Below are 5,842 nucleotides of genomic sequence, written 5' to 3'. Positions count from 1 at the left end.
ATGGGAATTGTTAAATTTACTATTCAGTACAGGTAACACCATCTTAGCTGAATGGCTTAACCATTAAGTTATGATGCCAGTTCAATTTGCATGAGTATTGTAATGATACATTTTATACATCTCATGTGGCATGTGGCAATCTTGCCATGGATTTATTAGAGCATTGATTCTCATGTTTATTCCTAACAAGTATACTAGGCAATGTTAACAGAATCTTAATCTTAACAGAACATACAGTACTAATGGCAAGCAATTTTAGTACAAGGCATCTTTTCACTACATCTTAGCATTGCATTACTTTTTATTCCATTTTAAGGGTGTGTGATATGCTAGAACCAGCTATTTGTTGCAAAATAATAAGGAATATGGTTGTTTATTCTTCTCAAAGACAATCATGACATCAGGGAGGTGATGCCATGACATGCAAGTGAATCAGATTTGAGTCAGGGAGGGCTGTGCAAAATTACCAGCCTCACTTTCTCCTCCAGAACTAATGGGTCCAATGACCATATATAGATCAGGATAACAATAAAGCCCTGAATGGAATGGGACACCTCGGTTTTTTTTCAGCTAAGTTTCTTTTGGTCAGAATCAAAAATAAGAACCTAATAGAAGCTATTAACACTACAATTAAAAGGTGAAATATTTATTTTATTTTGCCATTACAAATGCTATGTTGCAGTCCTACCACTCAACCTCACAATGATTATATTTATCCACGTCCTTTTAAAATGTTAATACCTTTAAAAGTTTTCTAGAATTTAAATCAAAATAAAGTGTCCACTTTTTTGTTATTCCAAATATAAGAATTCTCTGCAAGGCATTTAAAATATCAGTTTGTAAGGATAAACTCCATTGAAGAGAGAAAATACAAAATGTGGTAGCCATGGAGATGAAGAATATTCTTGATTTGGGGCAGGGTCTGATCAGCTTTTTGTTGCTTTATCTCATATTTCTATTTTTTCTTTGTCAAAAATCTCTTCTTTTTGGTGTTAAGGTTTGTAGAGTCTCTTGAAGTAGGCATCAGTAAGATGATTTGGAATTTTTATATCAGAAAGGTTAACAACAATAGAGGGGAAAATGACAAATTTCTGATGGTGAGGAACAGGATTATTAGTCAAAGGTCCAGTCACCAGTATAAAGCCATTAGTCAGTGCTTCAGGAAAACCACTCACTTGTTCCTGTGTCAACCAGTGATCATGATCAGAACCATGCCCAGGATGATGCTAGCTTGAAATCTTCTTATATGCTGGTTGAAGACTTTTGTGCCATGACAGCAGCTTTCTAGGCACATCCTTAGTAGGATAATATGCAGGTATTTCCCAAATTTTCATCACATAGGTTCTTCCATTCTGAAAACCATTAGGTGGCTTTGAGATATTAGTGGGCATCTTCTCTTTCTTTTTTCCTTTCAATCTTGGTTTGTGTATTTCTGCTTGTACATGGCTCACCAGGAATACATTGAATATCTGAAGTATATATCAATCTCTCTGGTCAGGATTGTGTTCTGACTGCAGTGTTTCTAAGGCTTTTCTGCCACCTTTTAAGCCACATCTTCCTTGTTTTGTTCTTAATTTCTTTCATAATTTTCTTTTTCTTTGGTTCTTTTCAGGGTTTTTTGTCAGTGATTTTGAAAGAAGAGAAAGCAGGTATAATTATTCTATCAAATATGAGTACTTCACAAAAAACAAATTTTTAAAAAGACCATTTATCAATAATGATAAAGGACCAACTTATTAGCAATTAAGAAAGAGATATAAAACAACTTTAGTAGTAAAAACTAAAGAACATATTCTCAAATATATTTATTTTGTTCAAATATGTGGTTTCATTTGTGTAAGGAGATTACCATAAGGACACTTCCAAGATATAACTTCTCCATTTACAGTTGGGATTTTCTAATAATTTGGACTTCCCTGAAGTAGAAATGGAATTAGGAAGTAGCAAGTATCTGGTGAGTTTTCTATCTCACAAGAAATCTTAAATTAAATACTGAATAGGCATTTACTGAGTATGTTATGAAGGGAATAGGTTAATCAATCGATATTTATCAAGAACCTACTTTTTGGTAGGTGTGAGCTGCTTGTGAGACATGAATATAAAGAAAGAAACAATTCTATTTGTAGAGAAGCATGCACATAAATAATTCTAATAAGTTAGGTGAAAGATAATGAGAGTCTCAGCTAAGGTTATATGTGTGAGCAAAGGCCATATTCAAGAATTATTATGAAGGTAGGAATGGCAAGATTTGACAGATGATTAGACATGTGAGGTGAAGGAGATTGAGGAACGTGGAATAATTCTGAGATTAAGAAAATGGAAGTGGGAAGCATCAGTCTTTTGCATAAGTAGGGGAGTTTAGAACAGGGAGGAGTTTAAAGGCTACTGAGAGAGAATGTTATGGGGAAAAGAGAAGAAAATCTAAATAATAACTTTAGGGAATACCTCATAGATGGTTCTGGAGGAGTGATAATATGAATGATGAGCTAGCAAAGAGACTGAGGAATCATTGGATTGGTTGGCCAAGTGGGACTGAGAGAGAAGTCACAAAAATCCCAAAGAAAAGAGAATATCGAGGAGACCCACAACTGAGTCAAATGAAATATATAGATCCAAAAGGAGTAAGACTTAACATAGATTTGGCAATTAAGAGATATCTTAAATCTGATCCTAGAAAGCACCCCCAAAGCTATCTAGTACTACTCTCATTTTTGCAGATGAACAAACTGAATCCTAGCGATAATTTAACTGAACCACAGTCACCAAAATTATAAGCCTCAGAAGGAGGATTTGATCCAAGTTAGTCAGTGCTATTTTCCCTCTACCATGATGCCATGATATTCTACCCTACCCCTCTCCATCTCTGTTAGGTTAGCCCTTTTAATCAATATACATTTATAAAATATTTATTAAGTGTCATCCACTGAGCTATGTGCTGGAGATGCAAAAACAAAAAGGAAACAATATTCTTTCTAACAGGAGAAATTATACAACTACACAATGTAAAAATGGAGTATTACATATACAAGATGAATACATTTCACAGGGGTAGCCCCAATAACAGATATTCTGTGGTTCTCAGAGTTAACTGTTATCAGGATAAAATGAAACTGGGAATATGCAAGCCCTTTGAAAAATATAAGGTTTGCTATCAGGCTATAGGTCAGGCTTATTGCTTCTGACCCACAGATCATTGCCAAAGTCAGAAAATGAAAAAAATTAGGGCATGATTTTTAATAAATTACAGATTTAAGGTGAGTTTCAGAGCATGAAAATATATGACATTTCAAGGATTATTTTCTGAAAGGAATCATTAGACCAATGAGTACTATAAATCAAATACTAATCTTAGATTTTTTATTGTTTTGTTATTATTAGTATATTAATACTAATGATGATAATTTTACTGTTCAGTCACTTCAGTCATATCCAACTTTTTGTGACTCTCTCTGAGGTTTTTCTTGGCAAAGATGCTGGAATAGTTTGTCATTTCCTTCTCCAGTGGATCAAAGCAACAAAAGTTAAATGGCTTTCCCAGGATCATATCGCTAATAAGTATCTAAGACCAGTTTTGAACTCATGTCTTTCTGATTCCAGACCAAGTGCCCTATCCATTCAGTCATCTAGATGGTTCCTCAACAATAATGACAACTAGTATTGATATCGGGTTTAAGGTTTAGAAATGTTTAAAGTTTACTAATGTTATTTCATTTAATATAATAGCAACCCTGTAAAAGGAGGTTCTATTATTATTATCCCCATTTTATAGATGAAGAAACTAAGGCATACAGAGTTTAAATGACTGCCCAGAATCACATCACAACTTTAATATGTTAAGAAAAATTTGGATTCAGGTCTTCTTGATTCCATGTCTATCTCTACCCACTATGCTATCTTGATGCCAAGTAACAAAAATTAATTTATTGATAATAAAGTAGTCCTTCTGAAAAGCATTTTGTTCCTGAAATATTTTGTATTAGGATTATGTGGGACAAGATTATTGGCTCAAATAAATTAAGGCGATTTCTCAAGGCAAAAGCACAAAGAAATTTTTATTACAACCTTGCAAGAAATGGCATCTCCCTCCCCACAAGCAGTTAGGCAAGGAGAGGCAAAGCCCAGTTAACAGACAAGAATTATATAGGGACCTGGACTAACACTCCCTATAGGTTAGATCTTTGCCCTAATTGGCCAGGACAAATGACCTCTCACTTAAGTCATAAATGAGGAAAAACTTTCAACCCAACCACATCTTTAGGTATTTACCTCACATGGGAGTTTCAATGTCAAGGTGAGCCTAACTTAGTCTTACAAAGAAAAGATCCCACTCCTTGTAAACCACATGATTTCTGATGAAAGAAACATGACCCTGGGACACAGGTGACCTTCACTCAGTCTTTAGAACACTATCTTCATCTTGTGAGACAGCTTTCACAGTTCACTTCAGTAAGGACCAAGGTCCCTCAAAAGCCCCTTTCCATGAATCAGATTTCATAAAGTTTATCTTGTTTCCCTTATCTAAGCCCTTCATAACATGATCAGCCTTTATCTTTCCAGTCTTTGTACACCATATGCTTCTCTACTTCTTGTTGCCCCCATTCCTACATACCCTTACTCTGGCCCAGCTGATGAGCTCTTGTGGCTAGCAGAGAAAAATTGAAGCATTTATAAAAAATTATTTCCTGGGACAGGAAGGAAGAAAATTCTGATAATCGAGTTATCAAGATCAGTTTAGTTCTGTGCTCCCCCCTCTGTAGAGATATTCAGTCAGAAATCCAAGTTATACCAAGTCTCTGAGACTAAAATTTCACTATAAAACAGCTTATGATACATGAATTTGAAATTGCCCTCCTTTGAGTAAGACTGCCATAATACTCAGTCTTGTGGAGTTTTTCTCCTTATTCCTCCACTATACCACATGGTGTCCCTTGTAACCCCACTATGCTTCTCAATCCCATTTCTCTTCATTATGAGTAACTCTTTTAGGGTGCCAAGTCCTTCTCTGTATTTAGCCTGTCAGCTAAGGGTATGCCCCAGCTTCATGGGGTATTCCCTTTTCATTGGATATTTGTAAGTTCCACTAATGAACTTCTCTTTTATGTGTTCTTCCACTCTATTTGATATTTATCTTTCCTCATGTCTACTATATCATTTCATTTTGTCTCTAACATCTTCGCCTAAATAAACCTACCTTTTGCCAAAGAGAAGGGCCATTGTGAATTCTTCACATTACTGGACCCCAACATTTGGTGCCTATCATCATTTGGTCACTACATTACAGTGACACTGACTTCCTTACTGTTCCTCAAACAAGAAATTCTATCTATCACTCTGGATATTTTTATTGGTTATACCCAGAGCCTAGAATGTTCTCCCTTCTCATCTCTGCCTTTGACCTTCCCTAGTTTCTTTCAAGCACCCACTAAGATTCTACCTTCTTCAGAAAGCCTTTCCCAATTTTTCATTTTAATGCCTTCCCTTTATTGATCATATTCAAATTAGGGTGTATATATTGGGTTTTTATAATTGTTATAGTTGTATGCATGTTTTCTCCTCAATTTGACTCTGAATTCCTTGAGAAGAGAGACTCTTTTATCTTTCTTTATATCCCTAGTGTTCAGCAGTGTCTAAAACAGAGTAAGCATTTAATACATACTTATTGACTGACAAAATAGTTTCTGCTTCTTCAAGTCCTCATTCAAATTCTTCCTGGTACTTAAAGGCAAATTGCATAGCTTTCCCCAAATTAGCCTACAGTATCAGTGAAAGCCACTGACTTTTCTCACATTGAGTTTTCTCAAACTCATTCTCGGTAACATGAAAGTAGATATTTTTTAGTTAG

At 35.2% G+C, this 5,842-nt stretch overlaps 1 pseudogene; it reads right to left on the bottom strand.

The window, feature by feature from the left end:
- Positions 1 to 824: 824 nt before the first annotated feature.
- LOC100927414 lies at positions 825 to 1,623 on the bottom strand (annotated as a pseudogene).
- Between the last annotated feature and the right edge of the window lie 4,219 nt (positions 1,624 to 5,842).

Source organism: Sarcophilus harrisii, chromosome 3, assembly GCF_902635505.1.
Source record: "Sarcophilus harrisii chromosome 3, mSarHar1.11, whole genome shotgun sequence".
NCBI classification, from domain to species: domain Eukaryota; kingdom Metazoa; phylum Chordata; class Mammalia; order Dasyuromorphia; family Dasyuridae; genus Sarcophilus; species Sarcophilus harrisii.
Note: the sequence above shows the minus strand (reverse complement) of the source record. Positions and strands in the feature narration are given on the sequence as shown.